This window comes from Bombina bombina, chromosome 7 (assembly GCF_027579735.1).
Source record: "Bombina bombina isolate aBomBom1 chromosome 7, aBomBom1.pri, whole genome shotgun sequence".
Taxonomy (NCBI): Eukaryota; Metazoa; Chordata; class Amphibia; order Anura; family Bombinatoridae; genus Bombina; species Bombina bombina.
This window is the reverse complement of record NC_069505.1, coordinates 242786075-242806404: the sequence shown is the minus strand read 5'-3', so window position 1 is coordinate 242806404 and position 20330 is coordinate 242786075. Positions and strand designations below refer to the sequence as shown.

General features: G+C 37.0%; 1 protein-coding gene across 1 annotated transcript in view; it reads right to left on the bottom strand.

Moving 5' to 3' along the window:
• The window catches only part of FRMD4B (FERM domain containing 4B), a 707344-nt gene that overhangs the window by 87640 nt on the left and 599374 nt on the right, over positions 1–20330 (bottom strand). The window lies entirely within an intron of this gene.

Sequence of the window (20330 nt, the reverse complement as noted above, 5' to 3'; positions counted from 1 at the left end):
TCAATGCAAGGGAGCCGTTTCGAAATGGTGTCCCTTGCATTCCTATTGGCTGAAAAATTTGAATCAGCCAATAAGAATGAGAGCTGCTTAAATCCTATTGGCTGATTTCAACATACAAATGCCCTTTTAAGGGCAATGGGTAGCTTAGGTTTTTGTTAGAGTTAGGTTTTTTTATTTTGGGGGGTTGGTTGGGTGGTGGGTGTTATTGTTGGGGGGGTCTTTGTATTTTTTTTTTACAGGTAAAAGAGCTGTTTAACTTTTAAGGGCTATTGGTAGTTTATTGTAGGCTAGGGTTTTTTTTTATTTTGGACGGGCTATTTTATTTTTATAGGGCTATTAGATAAGGTGTAATTCTTTTTTATTTTGGATAATTTCGTTTGTTAATTTTTGTAATTTTGTCTTTTTTTGTAATTAGATACTTTATAATTTTTTGAGTAGTGTTAGGATTTTTTCTAATGTGTAGTTTAGTTTTATTTAATTGGTAGTTAGTTTCATTTTAGTTTAATAATTATATTAGTTTAATTGTTAGTTTAAACTTGGTTCTTTTAATTTGACAGGTAATTTTTAATTTAATTTAAGATAGGGAAATTTTAATATAAAGTTGGGGGGGGGTTTAGGTTTAGGGGTTACTAGTTTAATTTAGTTTATTGTGATGTGGGGGGCTTTCGGTTTAGGGGTTAATAGTTTAATTTAGTATATTTCTTTGTGGGGGGCTTGCGGTTTAGGGGTTAATAAGTTTATTATAGTGGCGGCAGTGTAGGGCTTAATAACTTTATTATAGTGGCGGCGATGTCGGGGAGTGGTGGAATAGGGGTTAAAAATTATTTTTAGTGGCTCCGATGTCGGGAGTGGCAGATTAGGGGTTAATAACTTTAATATAGTGTTTGCGATGCGGGATGGCCTTGGTTTAGAGGTTAATAGGTAGTTTATGAGTGTTTAGTGTACTTTGTAGCTGTTTAGTTATAAGTTTTATGTTACAGTTTTGTAGCGTAAAACTCATAACTACTGCTTTTAGATTGCAGAACGGATCTTGTCGGTATAGCCTGGAACGCAAGCTTTTTAGCCTCACCGCAAAACTCTTAATAGCAGCGCTATGGAAGTCCCATGAAAAAACGTAATTTTTGCATGTGCGGGGACTGACGTTGCGTTACAGGCTAAAAGGCTTGCGGTACAGCTATACCGACAAGACTTGTAATGGCTGTGGTGCTGTTTTAACGCTGAAATGGCCATTTTTTCAGTGTTAAAACACGAACGCAAAACTTGTAATCTAGGTGAATGTTATTTAATCTTTAAAAATAAAAAAAATTCTCTGAATACAAAAAATGTAAAAATACCCAATCATGGCACAAGGAAGATAACTTGCACATCACTGCGTTTCCATTTTGTTTTGCATAGCGCAGCAATACTAATGAATCACATAATTATGCGAGTGTAAAATAGAAGGTTTGACATGTGTGTGTCAGCATCTGGGAGGATAAATCTGCACTACAATCTTTATACACTTTGCTCGTGGAATGAAAAATAAGCGTTTCCTGCAATCTGTACCAGTATAATATAACTCCATCTTGCACTATATAAGTGACACAACATAACAGTCCTGCCACCAAACTCTCAATTCAACCACAAAATACATATTATACAGAAGAATAAATGACTAAATAAATTAAACACTATTATGTGGCTTACAACTGAATGAGAAAACGAGTGAAATAAAAAGGTACATAGTTTAAGTACTAATATGATAAGGATTTCAACAGTAATTCCCATAGACTTTGACTGAAATCTATGAGAATCATCATTCAGTTTTCTGAATTCCTTGTGTCGAACACAGAACCACACTTGCAATCTCTTACAACTATGCAGAGGCGTAACTAGAAACCACAGGGCCCAGGTGCAAGAATTTAAGAAGGCCCCCCCTACTCCCCCCCCAAAAAAAAGGTGAATTTGATACATATCTTTTTTCTTTTTTACATTTAACACAGAAAAAAAATGGGAATCAGATTACATGTCTGCAAAAGGAGGTACCCTGTGCCCACAGTCTGTGAGATGGTCTGAACCCCTATATAGTGACACTGCTTAACCCACAAGTACTATATATAGTGAGCTAGTGACACAGTCTGTAATCTGCCAGTTAGATGGCTGGCCTGACCCTACCCGCCCCAGTACTTTATAAAGTGACCACCGTAGTCAGTGACATGGTCCAGCCCCCCCCGTACTGTATATAGTGGCACTGTATAGTGACACTGTGTTTACCCCCCCCCCCCGGCTGTAGTAACAGGGTCTATAATTTGCTGGTTCCGCAAACACACACATACACACACATACATGCATAAATGCACACACCCTCATACACACACACATACACACATGCATAAATACACACACAGTCACATACATACACACACACATGCATAAATACACACACCGTCACATACATACACACATACACACATGCATAAATACACACACCGTCACATACATACACACATACACACATGCATAAATACACACATACACACATGCATAAATACACAAACAGTCACATACATACACACATACACACACATAAACACCAATGGGTAAAACAGAAACACTAACCCCTGTAGTCAGAGACACTAGTGAAGCATCACGTCACACTCACATGATATCAGTGCAGGCAGTGGCAGGTCAAGGTTTTTTTTTTTAAAGCTAGGTCCCCACCCTCGGGGGCCCAGTCGCATCCTCTGCACCTCCTGTAGTGCCGCCCCTGCAACTATGTAAATATTCTGATACTAGTCTTAAAGCCTGTTACACTGGCCAAAATCACCTCTCTCTCTCCAAGATCCTTTCCCTACCCTCTGATCCCCTCTCCCTGCCATTAAACTTTTTTTTTCCTGCAGCAGAGAGGTCCCACCTGCTCTCGCCCCCCTCCAGCAATGATCCACCCACTCGCCTCCCTCCAAACCCTCCCACGCCACCAACTTAGCCGCATAGCGGTCCCATCCGCTCCTGCCCCCTTCAGCAATTATTCGCCCATCCGCCTCCCTCCTAACCCTCCCACGCCACCAACTTAGCTGCATAGCGGTCCCTCCCACTTCTGCCCACCTCCAGCAATGATCCGCCCACCCGCCTCCCTCCTAACCCTCCCACACCACTAACTTAGCCGCATAGTGGTCCCACTCACTCCCGCCCTCCTCCAGCAATGATCCACAACCCCGCCTCCCTTCTAACCCTCCCACACCACCAACTTGGCCGCATAGTGGTCCCACTCACCCCCGCCCTCCTCCAGCAATGATCCACAAACCCGCCTCTCTCCTAACCCTCCCACGCCACCGACTTAGCAGCATAGCGGTCCCACCCGCTCCCGCCTACCTCCAGCAATGATCCGCACACCCGTGCCACCCTTTATCCTTAAGGCCTTGCGGCCTCTCGCACAGACATGCGCCGCCACTGATCCTCAATGCCTCTCAATTGCCGGACACTGATTCTTAAGGCCTGGTATGTTTCTCTTGCGCAGTCTATACTGCGCATGACTGCATCGGACAAACATACCTGGCCTTTTATATTATAGGATTCTGAAGAAAATGTATATTATTCATAATTCAGTGGTTATAAAAAACAAAAAAAAAAGGAAAAGGAAACTAATGTTAGAGCCCCCAATCAAACGTTAAAAACTATAAAAAGTGTGAAAATAAAAATGGCCATAAGAATAAAATAAAATAAAAAGGAGCATGCTGTAATTCGTCAGAGCATTTAATTTTAACATTAGCAATAACCTAACTCCTGCTAAGGGGCAGTTTCTGCTTGTGACCACCAGTGCTCTATGGCTCCTGTGTGTTACTTTACATATGTGTTTAACCATTCTGTGGGGGTTAGGGCCCGATTCTATAAAGTTCCCTAGGCTGGTGAGAGTCTAAGACTTTTTCCCTGGTGGAATCTTAAAAAGCGCCTATTTAGGGTGTCTCGCTAAGGGGCCTATACTACATTTTCATATGGGGAGGAGATGCAGACATTACTAAAGTGCACAAAAAATGTTTAATTTAAAAATCATACAAAACGAAAAATTTAACCATTCACACATAAATACGCAGGAGAAAACTGTATCGTTAACGTGCATTGAAAATCTAAAACAAAATTGTTCACTAAAAATCGTATTTGATCAAAAACGTAAAATTTGCGTGTAAATTACACAGGTACAAAATCGTATTAAATATGCAGTGTAAATCGTAACAGAAAGAAACTCATAGTTGTAAGTACAAAATACGAAGCGTAATCATTTTATGTAAAATGGGCTAAACATGGGTGTGTATGAAATTTTCTCTCAAATCCCAGCGTAATGATCTAAACATTTTTGCACTACGGTTCTCGCTGGTTTTTTTCTTGCAAATTAAACAGTGACAAGTTGACCAAAATACTCCAAACACTAATTACTCTAAAAGGAAAACTTATGCATATGAAAATTAGGCGTAATTTTCAAGTATAAAAACACACTGGTTACTTTCTATGTTCCTCTATTGCAAACATCTATCTAGCAGAGAGCTCTCATTTATATGGGAGACATCTCACCACTCGCAGGGACAGACCCTTTTTTATAGAATACCATGAGGATTGCCCCTGGGAGAGGTGACAAAAAAAAACATGCACAAACCAGTGAATTTTATAGAATTGGGCTTCTAGAGAGAGGGAATATTTCTTTTAATTTCTCTGCCTTTTAACTTTTGATTCAGAATCTGCTATTAAATTTCATATTCCATCAATTTTTAATACTGATATAAAACAAACTGATCTCTCATTGAAAACCACTAATATCAATATACAAGTTGCATATTCACAATGAAATTTATACCCATCACCTATGAGAAAAACAATACTGGGCATGTCTTGATTTATTTTTCAGCCACTTATTACTGTGCATGCATGTAATGCATCAATTAAAGGGACACTAAACCCAAATTTTCTCTTTCGTGATTCAGATAGAGCAGTAATTTTAAGCAACTTTCTAATTTACTCCTATCAATTTTTCTTTGTTCTCTTGCTATCTTTATTTAAAAAGCAGGAATGTGATGCATAGGAGCCGGCACACTTTTGGTTGAGAACCTGGGTTATGCCTGTTTATTGGTGACTAAATATCAGCCACCAATAAGCAAGTGGTATCCATGGTGCTGAACCTAAAATGGGCTGGCTGCCAAGATTTACATTCCTGCTTTTTAAATAAAGATAGCAAGAGAACAAAGAAAAATTGATAATAGGAGTAAATTAGATAATAATTTGCTTAAGTTGCTTAAAAGTTCAGGGTATTCCTTTAATGTCACTTTAAAGTTGTCTTTTCACCTTCATATCTCAGCAACTAATGCTCGTTTGTTTTTTTCCAGCACAGAAAAAGCAAGTGCTACACAATAAAATCATTCTGCGTGAAAAATTTCATGAAGATTGGTTCAGCCATTTGTGCTGTAGGTCTGGCTAATGATCTCCCTATATTTCAGCATTGAAAAGTAAAAATTTTCAACACTTAATAACTCCAAAAATACTTGACCATTTTTTTTTTTAATTTTCAACATTTGTAGTCCCAAACAAAACTGTCAGATTTCAAAGAAATGTGCTCACCCCATCAGGAGTTAAAAGCACACAAAACCAGAGTTTAACACTAAACCGTTTGGTGCACATAAACTATAAGTTATGCATTGACTGTGTATTTCCTCCAGTGGCACGGTGCCTTACAGTAGCACCTGTAGGTTAAATTCTCAAACACAGAACGCCTAGTTCAGGAAGATTTATGACTGCATCTCTCGTCTGTGTGGTTCACAGATATAAAAGTTAATAATTATGACTGTATATGATTTGTCCGATAGATAAACACATTTCTTTGCTGAATTTCAAACCTCACATGCCTGCACGCACCAGAGACCTGTAGGTTCACTTTCAGCTTCTTTACATTCCTCAGTGCTGAGTACTTTACACAAACCCATCTAATAAATGTTTCTATTTTTGCATTTTTGGAGTGTCCTGTTTGATCACTGTCCTTGCTCAGGATGTTTATATGTGTGTATGAGACATATGTGTGTTTATATGAGTGTATGAGACATATATATGTGTTTATATATCTGTATGAAACATATATGTGTGTTTATGTGTGTATGAGACATATATTTGTGTTTATATGTGTGTATGAGACATATGTGTGTGTTTATGTGTGTATGAGACATATTTGTGTTTATATGTCTGTATGAGACATATATGTGTGTTTATGTGGGTATGAGACATATTTGTGTTTATATGTGTGTATGAGACATGTGTGTGTTTATGTGTGTATGAGACATATATTTGTATTTATGTCTGTATGAGACATATATGTTTGTTTATATGAGTGTATGAGACATATATGTGTGTTTATATGTGTGTATAAGACATATACATGTGTTTATATGTGTGTAGAAGACATATGTGTTTGTGTTTGTATAAGATATATATGTGTTTATATGTGTGTATGAGACATAAATGTGTGTTTATATGTGTATGAGAAATATATATGTGTTTATATGTGTGTATAATACATATATATGTGTTTATATGTGTGTATGAGACATATATGTATGTATGATAGATATATATATATGTTTATATGTGTGTATGAGACATATATGTGTGTTTATATGTGTATGAGAAATATATATGTGTTTATATGTGTGTATGAGACATATATATGTGTGTTTATATGTGTGTATGAGACATATATATGTGTGTTTATATGTGTGTATGAGACATATATATGTGTGTTTATATGTGTGTATGAGACATATATATGTGTTTATATGTATGTATGAGACATATATATATGTGTTTATATGTGTGTATGAGACATATATGTGTGTTTATGTGTGTGTATGAGACAAACAGTATATATGTGTTTATATGAGTGTATGAGACATGTGTGTTTATATGAGTGTATGGAGACGTTTATATGTTGTTTATATGAGTGTATGAGACATATATATGTGTGTTACTATGTGTGTATGAGAGATATATGTGTTATGTGTGTATGAGACATATATATGTGTTTATATGAGTGTATAAGACATATATGTGTTTAATTGAGTGTATGATATATATATATATATATATATATATATATATATATATATGTGTGTGTGTGTGTTACTATGTGTGTATGAGACATCTGTGTTACTATGTGTGTATGATATATATATATATATATGTGTTTGTTACTCTGTGTGTATGAGACATATATATATATATATATATGTGTGTGTGTGTTTATATGAGTGAATGATACATATTTGTGTTTATGAGTGTATGAGACATATATATGTGTGTATGAGTGTATGAGACATATATATGTGTGTTACTATGTGTGTATGAGATATATATATATATATATATATATATGTTACTCTGTGTGTATGAGACATATAAATGTGTATATATGAGTGTATGAGACGTATATATGTGTTTATATGAGTGTATGAGACATATGTGTGTTACTCTGTGTGTATGAGACATATATGTGTGTTTATATGAGTATATGAGATATGTGTTTATATGAGTGTATGAGACATATATATGTGTTTATATGAGTGTATGGAGACATATATATGTGTTTATATGTTGTTTATATGAGTGTATGAGACATATATATGTGTGTTACTATGTGTGTATGAAACATATATATGTGTTACTATGTGTGTATGAGACATATATCTGTGTTACTATGCGTGTATGAGACATATATATATATATATATATATATATATATATATATATGTTTATATGAGTGTATGAGACATATATATGTGTGTATATGAGTGTATGAGACATATATATGTGTGTATATGAGTGTATGAGACATATATATGTGTGTTACTATGTGTGTATGATATATATATGTGTTAAAAAACAGCAAATAAGGGAAAGTCAGTTAAAGTGGAGAGTAACAATGATAACGTATGTCTATCAACTGAGAGCAGTGTGTTGATCAGCTAGCTCCCAAAACGCAATACAAGCATTGTTAGAATATCGAGTATTGATAGTGGAAAGTGACCAGGTCCTGTGAGTTTTCCCTACCTCGAGTCTGGACCGGTGTGAATCATATACCACCGCTGATTGCACATGTATAAAATTAAAATTAAAAGTGCAAACACCCTAGATAACTAGTACACATAAACGCCAAGAGTCCACACTTCATACCTGTGTACTACTGGAACCTGAGCGACAGTCCGTTTCGGCAGTATATCCGATTTCTTTACTGTGTATGGATTGTCTCGTTCAATTGGTATCCAGCTCCTGCGTGAGCTCCGGTGGCTGCGGTGGGTGACTCCTCCTTTCGTTAGCGTCCCAGGTGTTGGGCGTGAAGATGCGGTGAGAGTAACTGAAATCCTGGGTGGCAATTGTAGCCATTGGTGTCATTGGCACACTATATTACTACCATTTACATACAACACATTTCATTGTGTGAGCGGCTTTTTTGCGGTCAGGCATGAGTGAAGGGGGTAATACTGAAGTAGCTTCATTGTTTTCACTGAGGAATGCACAGGAAAGGAACACTGCACCTGTGGATTATAATAAGGTGTTTTCTACTGATAAATCTCACTATAGCTTGGTTGCCCTATTTGAGGAATTGGAATTTCTACTTTTAAAAGAGAATAAGCTCATTTGGGATATAAAAACTTTAACCAAATATCAGGAATTGGGCATTATACCCAGGGGATTGAGGCTAAACAAATTTCCAACTTTCGTCACAGATGATAAAGTATTCATTGATCTGTGGAATGGCCACCTGAGTACCTGCTCACAGAAACTTATGCAGTTGATCTGCGAATATAAACAGAAATCCCTAGAGGAGCTAACATCTAAAATCAAAGAGGTTCAGAGGGAACTGAATAATAGGAGCAAGGAACCAAGCTATTTAAAGTTTGACAGCACACTTCAGCAAGTAATAGCAGAGGCTAAAACATTGCTACTGGAAATAAAACACAGTAAATATCTTAGAGATCAGCTAGACCACGACTTGAATCGTGTCTATGTATGGAACAAAAAAGACAGACAATCTCTAAGGAAGGAACAAAATAGAAATACATTTTACCCTAAGTCAAGGGGAAACAACAGACATAGGCAAAGCAGAAGGAGAGTAAACTTCTTTGAAAGTGAAGGTGAATCGTGTGACGAGGGGTCTGGATCGGGTGGGGAAGAATTACCACCTAAGACACTAGCTACCAGACCTAAAGATAATTCAATACCCCAACCACCCTCCATACTCAAAACACAGGCTCCACAGCCTCGCTCACATTACAGGGAAGAAACAGGATGTGCAGAGACGAGCACTACAGAAGCCATGGAAGTGGAGAGAATACAATTGGAACAGGTTTTTCAGGTCCCCCAAAAAACACCAGACGGGGGGGGAGGCGCAAGCAAGGATCAAAGCCATCAATACAAGAACCAAAGGAGGTATCCACAGAGGAGAGGGCGAGGCCGAGGCAACTACAGAATGTACTGAATCTTTCAGATGTGGTGTTGACCAAACACGAACTGGAGGTACTGAGTTTGGGACTGTCCTTCACACCTACCGCGGACTTCAATCTGTTCAGGACATTACTTGATGTCAATAAATTAATTCGGAAACTGACATTGAGAAAGTTCTACCATTCCCAGGAGGGAGGGAGTGATGAGAGCCACGTATCCATTCCTAGGAACAGGTCAGGAGGCTCGGTAGGCCTAGAGCCCGAAAATCAATTAAGTTTCCAGGAACTCTGTGACATTAGGTCCCTAGAGATACTAGGGGATGAGGCCAGTGCGGTCGGGAATATACAGGTTCCGTCCTTTAAGTGTAAGTCCTCGTTCTATCCCATCCAGAACAGGGGCCAATTCCTGGAGAAGTTCCAACAGAAAGTAGAGTCAGACCTTACAACATTGTATTACAAGTCAGAGAGGGGCAAACATAACAATATATCAGCATTACAGAGGAAGGCACTAGATAGCCTAGCCAGCAATGAAAACATAGTGGTAAGGGCTGCTGATAAGGGTGGCACCATAGTGGTGCTTAATGCCAGTACTTTCAGGGAGGAGGCCTACAGGCAACTAGGAAATATTGATGATTACAGTGCTCTGCCGGGTGATCCGACGGGGAGGTTCCAGCGGCGGTTGGCCTCCCTTGTGGACGATGGTGTGGAGCTAGGCTTTATTGATGCCAAGACACGAGACTATCTCTTAGTGTCCAATCCCACCATCCCTACGTTTAACCACCTACCTAAGGTCCACAAGTCCACTGAAAACGTACAGGGGAGGCCAATCGTGAGTGGCATTGGATCCCCGCTGGAGCACCTGTCAGAGTGGCTGGATCATGTGTTGCAGCCATTGGTGAGTGCTCTATGGAGCTTTCTCTCAGACACAAAACATGTACTTAATCTTCTATCCAGAATAGTTTGGAGCAAACATTATGTCTGGTTGACAGCCGATGTGAAATCGCTCTATACCTCTATTCCACACAATAAGGGGTTGCAGGCCATTCGTTTCTTTCTAGAGAAACAATATGGACCGGAATCAAACTTTGTGAATTTTGTGATAGAAGTTACCAACTTCCTTCTCAACCATAACTACTTTGAATTTGAGGGGGATTTCTTTCTCCAGAGGCGTGGGACTGCTATGGGGGCGAAATTTGCCCCCTCCTACGCCAACCTGTTTATGGGTTGGTGGGAGCTGTCCCACGTCTATGGAGATGGGAATCCTCACAAAGACAAGGTGGTTTGGTATGGTCGCTATATCGATGACCTCCTTTTCATATGGGGGGGCAGTCAAGCTGAACTACAGATATTCATTAAAAGTCTTGATGATGACTCTATGGGGCTTCACTTTACATACGAAACACAATGTGACACCATTAATTTTCTAGATGTGACTCTCAGAGGTAGACAGGGTCACTTCATTAGCTCAGAGACCTACCGTAAACCCATTACGGGCAACTCACTGCTACATGCAGCTAGCTGCCACCCACCAGGAGTGTTTAAAGGAGTAGCGAAGGGTCAGTTCATTAGGCTGAAAAGGAACTGCAGCGATGCAGGGGTTTATGAGAAACAGGCCAATGAACTGACCTCACGCCTGAAAGAGAGGGGTTATAGGAGTTCTGTCATCACCAAAGCTAGGAATATTGTAAGAGGAATACCTAGGGAAAGACTCCTCAGACCAAAATCCTACACCCAGGAAAGGAAAGACAACAAAATTGTCTTTTTAACAGAGTATTCAAGACAATATAGAGAAATCTGCCAAATAGTGAGGCACAATTTTAATATGCTATCTGCAGATGACAAACTCCAACAGGTAGTTACAGAGGGCCTAAGGTACTCCTACAAGAAAAATAGAACAATAGGCAACATTGTGGCACCCACAAGAATTAAAAAGACAGGACAACCTATCTCTTCATGGTTGAGCTGTAAAGGTACATTCCACTGCCACCATCGTACATGTGTGGCTTGTGAGAAGCTGGCCCCTGGCGACCGGTTCATCTCACTAATGACAGGTCAGAATTTCATGATAGATTCTTGCCTCAATTGTAGGTCTACATATGTGGTTTATTTGATCTCTTGTAGGGAGTGTTCCCTCCAATATGTAGGCCTCACGACAAGAGAAGCCAGAACCCGTATTAAGGAGCACCTCAGTGACATAAGGGCGGGGGTACTCACCACAGCATTGATTCAACATTTTGCAGGGACACATCAGAAAGATACTAGTTCCTTTTCTTGGACCATTATTGAGAGGGTGGCTCCCTGTAAGGGGGGAGTCGACAGGGTCCGCAGATTGGGGGAGAGGGAGGCCTTCTGGATTTTTAAACTCAGGACAAGAGTTCCAGGGGGCCTAAATTCGGAATATGACCTCATCAATTTTTGGTAGGGCCGACCCTCTCCCCCACCCGGTTCACCCTGCACACATTAAATATATATTCTTTACCACGTTACCTTTGGAGCGTAGCAAGCCTACTAACTTAGGACTTCCTGGTATAACCTATCAGGTCCTTGGGACTCCGGTTTGCCCCATGGACTTATTTCTCTAGTGTTAATGGGGCTCTCTCTAATAGTGAAGCCACCTATAGTCCGGTGTGGCATGGAGTACATATATGTCAATGGTACCTATGTATTAGTAGACTCCGCAATAACTTTATTTCTGCTAAGGGTTAACTGCAGTATTATTATTATTATTGTTATTGCTGTTGATATAGCTCAATGTCCAGTATGTATATACAGTGCGTACTGATTATATCTCAGTAATAATAATATTTATATTGGTTGCTAGTCTTTGGCTATAAATGACTGTTATCCTGTGCTTATATTATTTGTGCTCTCATTTCAGCCACTATGAAGCAGCGTCCCAGCACTACAGGTGTGTCCAGCTGGGTCCGGAGCTATCTGTTCTGCCCTGGCTGTACTGAACACATTTCTTCTACTTTGATCACTGAAGTTGTTTTGTAATTATAGGATTAAACTGTATATAATGCACGGGTACCGCTTATTATTATTATTATTATCTTCTATGATTTATTAATTAAGCAGTATTTACAATTATTCCTATCTTGTTCCATGTGTATTCACAGTATGCTGTATTTAGTGTGTTACCCTGTGCGTCCCCAGGTGTCCTCAGCTACGTAACTAAACACTCATTGGAGGATTATTTGGGGGGAGTGTTCCCATCCACCAATGGGATGACTAGCTACTGTTTTTAAGTTCACCTCACTGTGTTTTAGCCAGGTAATGAGTAAGGCTGTAAGCTGAAACGCGTATACCTGTTTTCCTAAAAGCTAGTCTTACTGTTTTTGTCAGTATTTACCCCGGGGGTTTTTCTCCCCTCTCACGGTTTTGTATATTGTTTGACAATCGTGTTTTTGTTTTTCTTCACTCAGAGCGCCAATGCGCTATGTTTACTATTTGTAAATAAATTCTTTGTGCATAATCTGCTGCTTGTGCTCCTTTTTCACTTTTATATATATGTGTTACTCTGTGTGTATGAGACATATAAATGTGTTTATATGAGTGTATGAGACATATATGTGTGTTACTCTGTGTGTATGAGACATATGTGTGTTTATATGAGTATATGAGACATATGTGTTTATATGAGTGTATGAGACAGATATATGTGTTTATATGAGTGTATGAGACATATATATGTGTTTATATGAGTGTATGAGACATGTATATGTGTGTTACTCTGTGTGTATGAGACATATGTGTGCTTATATGAGACATATGTGTTTATATGAGTGTATGAGACATATATATGTGTTTAAATGAGTGTATGAGACATATATATGTGTTTATATGAGTGTATGAGACATATATGTGTGTTATTATGTGTGTATGAGACATATATGTGTGTATGAGACATATAAATGTGTTTATATCAGTGTATGAGACATATGTGTGTTATGTGTGTATGAGACATATAAATGTGTTTATGTGAGTGTATGAGACATATGTGTTTATGTGAGTGTATGAGACATATGTGTTTATATGAGTGTATGAGACATATATGTGTTTATATGAGTGTATGAGACATATATATGTGTGTTATTATTTGTGTATGAGACATATACATGTGTTTATATGAGTGTATGAGACATATATATGTGTGTTTCTCTGTGTGTATAAGACATATATATGTTTATATGAGTGTATGAGACATGCGTTTATATGAGACATATATAGGTGTTATATATGTCTCATACACTCATATAAACACATGTATATGTCTCATGCACAAATAATAACACATATATATGTCTCATACACTCATATAAACGCATATGTCTCATACACTCATATAAACACATGTTAATATGTGTGTTACTCTGTGTGTATAAGACATATATGTGTTTATATGAGTGTATGAGACATGTGTTTATATGAGTTTATGAGACATATATATGTGTGTTACTCTGTGTGTATAAGACATATATGTGTGTTTATATGAGTGTATGAGACATATAAATGTGTTTATATAAGTGAGAGACGTGTTTATATGAGTGTATGAGACATATATATGTGTTTATATGAGTGTATGAGACATATGTGTGTTATTATGTGTGTATGAGACATATAAATCTGTTTATATGAGTGTATGGGACATATATGTGTTTATATGAGTGTATGAGACATATATATGTGTGTTATTTGTGTATGAGACATATACATGTGTTTATATGAGTGTATGAGACATATATATGTGTTTATATGAGTGAATGAGACATATGTTTATATGAGACATATATGTGTGTTACTATGTGTGTATGAGACATATATGTGTGTTACTATGTGTGTATAAGACATATATGTGTGTTTATATGAGTGTATGAGACATATATGTGTGTTATGTGTGTATGAGACATATAAATGTGTTTAAATGAGTGTATGAGACATATATATGTGTTTATATGAGCGTATGAGACGTATATATGTGTTTATATGAGTGTATGAGACATATAAATGTGTTTATATGCGTGTATGAGACATATATATGTGTTTATATGAGTGTATGAGACATATGTGTTTATATTAGACATATGTGTGTTACTATGTGTGTATGAGACATATATATGTGTTTATATGAGTGTATGAGACATATGTGTGTTACTATATGTGTATAAGACATATATATATGTGTTTATATGTGTATGAGACATGTGTGTTAATATGTGTGTATAAGACATATGTGTTACTATGTGTGTATGAGATATATATTTATGTGTGTTACTATGTGTGTATGACATATATTTATGTGTGTTACGATGTGTGTATGAGATATATTTATGTGTGTTACGATGTGTGTATGAGATATATTTATGTGTGTTACTATGTGTGTATGAGATATATATTTATGTGTGTTACTATGTGTGTATGAGATATATATTTATGTGTGTTACTATGTGTGTATGAGATATATTTATGTGTTACTACGTGTGTATGAGATATATATTTATGTGTGTTACTATGTGTGTATGAGATATATTTATGTGTGTTACTAAGTGTGTATGAAATATATATTTATGTGTGTTACTAAGTTTGTATGAGACACACTATTAAACAAAGTAATTGTAGATTTATTTCAGTTTAATATGTTCAAGGTAAGGTTAGTAACCCTTTGACTGCCTGATTGGATGTGTTGTCATCTTCTTGTTTTTTTTTCTAGTTTAACAAAAATGTATCATAGAATATTACTGCAGATACAGTGATGTGAAAATGTATTAAATAATGACAAACAAACAACAAAAACAGGGCTCACCAGACCAGGGATCAATAACCCAAAGCACACACGGTCAGAAGCTCTATATCCTGCTACAGACGCATTTGCTGTAAAGTTTTATGCAAGAAGCAAGCGATTACAATGATTCTGTGTTGCTGAATATGAATAATCTGGGAGCACAGGAGCTCACTGCTGTCGATCACAGTAACTGCCGTTGATTTCTGGGATGAAGGTGCAGATAATCCCAGGAATATTCTCACCTCAAATGCTCACAAAACTCTTGTTATCCCAACTGGTGGGAAACAAACAATCCCCTGCCAGACTGCCAGCTGTTCCCCCTCACTATTGCTTTATTTAACTCAGCAAGTGTTCCCTTACCCGGGGCCCATGATGACTTCACCAGATTATGTTAAAGCTATTTACATACAAAAGTGTGAAACACAGTATATGGGATTATCTTCATTATACACCTGTTGGATCTATTAGCAATTAACACTCAGTGAATGTCTCTGTCATGCTCTGCTCAGCGCCTTAATTATAAAAGAAACAATCAACAGGTTAAATTTGGCATAAAACATGCAATTGTAGAAACCTGTGTAATTATGTATATTGTATAGTATTAAAAATAATGACAGTATACAATATACATTTAATATTTATTTAGCCCCTTTTCCTGTAAAATTCTGGTTTCCCAAGTCTGAGAACAGGAAGTGCCCACTGTAGACTTCACAAGCCTAACCATGCTACATATTCTCCTTAATTGACCTTAGTAGGTTTGATAAGATAAAAAATACAAAAAACTAAAACAATGTAAATGTTGCTAACACAATGACAGTGTCTACTCCAGTAACAAAGTCTGTATTGGTTCCTCCAAATAAGGCAAGTGGAATGAGGAGCTCAGCCATTAGCAAACAAGGTATTAATGCAATAAAAAATGCTCACACTCTATTAGTATGTTAAATAATCGCAACACAGCAGAATAATCATGTAGTTACAAGATGTTTTATGTCTTTATAACCCTCATCTTTAGAATTATTTAGGTTTGGATACGTTTTGGGTGACTTTTCTAGTTGTGCACAAGGGACATTTGCAGAGGGTTTTGGCACAAGCTTGGTGTTTAGTGCACAGTACGTAATAGAATAAGCCTTTACTGTACATGTTTTATTAGTGCTCCCTTATATGCATAATCAGTTTTTTATTTACTGTCCCCATATAGACACACCTATATATACACACCACCAGCAAAAAGATTATGACTCACTGAAGACTCAGATGATTGTTAGAATTTTTTAGCAATAAAGTATTTTTTTAATTGAGATATGTACAATGTTTTTTTTTAGATAAAATGCTACTGCTCACTTAATAGATTACAGTATCGTGTAAAAATCCATTTTATATGCACTGGGAAACCCAAGAATTTGTGTGACTCATTTTATTGCTATTTTCGCTTTATTGCGGAGGTCTGGAACCGGACCCGCAATATCTCCAAAGTACGCCTGGTATATATATATATATATATATATATATATATATATATATATATATATATATATATATATATATATATACACACACACACAGGGGCGAAACTACAGGGGGTGCAGAGGTCGAAATTGATACTGGGCCCCAGCTTAAAAAAAATAAATAATAATTGACGTTGACCTGCCACTGCCTGCACTGATATCATGTGAGTGTGACATGATGCTTCACTAGTGTCTCTGACTACAGGTGTTAGTGTTGCTGTTTTACCCATTGGTGTTTATGTGTGTATGTATGTGACTGTGTGTGTATTTATGCATGTATGTATGTGTGTGTGTGTGTATGTGACTGTGTGTGTATTTATGCATGTATGTGTGTGTGTGTGTATGTGACTGTGTGTATTTATGCATGTATATGTGTGTGTGTGTGTGTATGTGACTGTGTGTATTTATGCATGTACGTGTGTGTGTGTGTGTATATGTGTGTATTTATGCATGTGTGTATGTATTTATGTATGTGACTGTGTGTGTATTTATGCATGTATGTGTGTGTATTTATGCATGTATGTGTGTGTATATTTATGCATGTATGTGTGTGTATGTGTGTATTTGACTGTGTGTGTATTTATGCATGTATGTGTGTATGTGACTGTGTGTGTATTTATGCATGCATGTGTGTATGTATGTATGTATGTATGTGACTGTGTGTGTATGTATGTATGCATGTGTGTGTGTGTGTGTGTGTGTGTGTATTTATGCATGTATGTGTATGCATGTATGTGTGTGTGTACGTATGTATGTGACTGTGTGTGTATTTATGCATGTATGTGTGTGTGTATATGTTTGTGGAACCAGCATATTACAGACCTTGTTACTACAGCATGGGGGGGGGGTAAACAGTGTCAGTCTATACACTACCACTATATACAGTACGGGGGGGGGGGGGCTGGACCATGTCACAGACTACTGTGGTCACTTTATAAAGTACTGGGGCGGGTAGGGTCAGGCCAGACATTTCACCGGCAGATTACAGACTGTGTCACTGACTCACTATATACAGTACTGGTGGGTTAAATAGTGTCACTATATACAGTAATGGGGGGTCAGACAATCTCACAGACTGTGGGCACAGGGTACCTCATTTTGCAGAAATGTAATCTGATTCACATTTTTTTTCTGTGTTAAATGTAAAAAAAAAAAAGTATCAAAGTCACTTTTTTTTGGGGGGGGGGCCCTTCTTAGATTCTTGTAAATGGGCCCTGTGGTTTCTAGTTACACCTCTGTATATGTGTGTATATATATATATATATATAGCCTGAACTATACAAATTATATCTAAACACACACACAATATATATATATATATATATATATATATATATATATATATATATATATATAATAGATTAATATATCTATCTATATCTATCAACCTATGTGTGTATATATATATATATACATACATACACACACACACACATACATATATACATACATATACATACATACACACACATACACAAACAAACACAGGGCTTTAAATTTCCAGAGGTCCACTAGTCCCGGGCGACTTAGAATTTGCAGCGGATGACTTAGAAATTTTGACTTTTTCCTATATTTAACATTGAGTGGACTAATACATTTTTTCCTTTCGGTTCGTAGCTTTTAACCCCTAAGTAGTAAACCATAGTGATATTATTTGCATTTTTTTAATGAATGATAAAGTTGCATTTTTGTTAGCAGTTGATCATTCCCAGAACAAGCTGAACGAATGAATGAATATAACATGTGTTCATTCATTCTACCAATAATTTAGTTTGTCAAACATATAGAGAAATACATAGAAACAAAATGTTATATTCATTTGTTTGGTTTAATTCCAGGAAATGAACACATATTGGCAACAACACAACCTGCATTACTTGTTTGCAAAAAGAAACATTTTGCATGTTTAATCATTTGTGTACTGCTACAGTATTACACAGCACTGGGTACAGGATCATTTGAGCATACAGTGTGGTATATTTATATCTGTCAATACAAATTAATGCAGAACAAAGAGCACACTGTTCCAGTGTTACAGAATATTGTGACAAAATACAAATAAATTATACTGAAGATAACATTTACTGTTGCTCACAGATACATGATCCAAACAACTTCCCCCAATATATATTTCTCTCTCTCTCTATCTATAGCCATCTCTCTCTCTCTCTCTATACCCATCTCTCCCTACACCTCTCTCCCTACACCTCTCTCCCTACACCTCTCTCTCCTCTCATCTCTTTATAGCTGTCTATATCTATCTATCTATCTATCTATCTATCTATCTATCTATCTATCATCAACTAGTGAAAAAGAGTGCTTTTTTTTTTTTTTTAATTAATTCCACAGATGAATTTGAAGCAGACCGCATTAGGATAATGAGGCAGCCATGTTACTCTTGAGAGGAACCGTGAGAAAGTTTAGTGAGGCAGCAGCTCGTCTCATAAACCTTCCTTATGTCTCCACCCTTATAAATCCTGCAGCAGTACCAGGGAGCAGAGCTTATTTATAGCAGGGGCGGAGGGAAACGATCACACTTAATAAGTTTCAGGGCTGAATAAAAAAAAAAAAATCTGGCCCACCCCACATTCTTTTTCCATCACACTGAAAACGTGTTTATGACCTTGTAAGAATGTGGCAGATAACTAGTCATTATTTTATTTCCATTCATGGTGTAAGATTACACCATTCTTAAGCCATTGTCTGCAATAGAAGGTTGCAATGGCTTGCTCTGTAATACACTGCTACCCTTTTGGAAAACAAAAGGTTAAGTTTTGAGTGTAATTCAACTCAAGAAAGTCAGATGTTGAAAAGGTTCAGTTTAGGGTGCAGTGTCTTTTAGTTTACATGCGTCTTTAAATCCGAGAAATCTTGCATACTAGATTAGAAGAAAGTTCAGAGCCGATTTACCAGTAAATTACCCTGTGACTATAAAAAGGTTACCCCTTTAATACATGAGGAGCAGCCGATCCCTTTTACATACAATAAAGGGACATTAAACCCCAAAAATGTATTTCATGATTCAGATAGAGAATACAATTTTAAACAATATTCTCGTTTGCTTCTATTATCTAATTTGTTTCGTTCTTTAGATATCCGTTGTTGAAGAAATATCAATGAACATAGGTGAGCCCATCATGCAAGGCATCTATATGCTGCCACCAATCAGGAGCTACTGAGCCTATCTAGATATGCTTTTCAGCTAAATATATCAAGAGAATGAAGCAAATTAGATTACAGAAGTAAATTAGAAAGGGCTACAATATATACCTACATGTCTAACTATGTGTATGTATGTATATATACATATCTATATATGTGTACACATGTGTATCTATGTGTTTATATGTGTATACACACACACACACACACACATATATATACATATATATATATATATATACATATACACACACACATACACACACATACATACTTTGGATCCTTTTCCACTCAAATACCTGAAAACATAAAAAATCTTTTTAACATAAAATCACATTTTACTTTCGAATTGTATTATGACCTATAATCCGCACACGTTAAAAGTTTACTTCTGGTAGCGAAAGTGCTACAATGTGCGCCAGTTGTAAT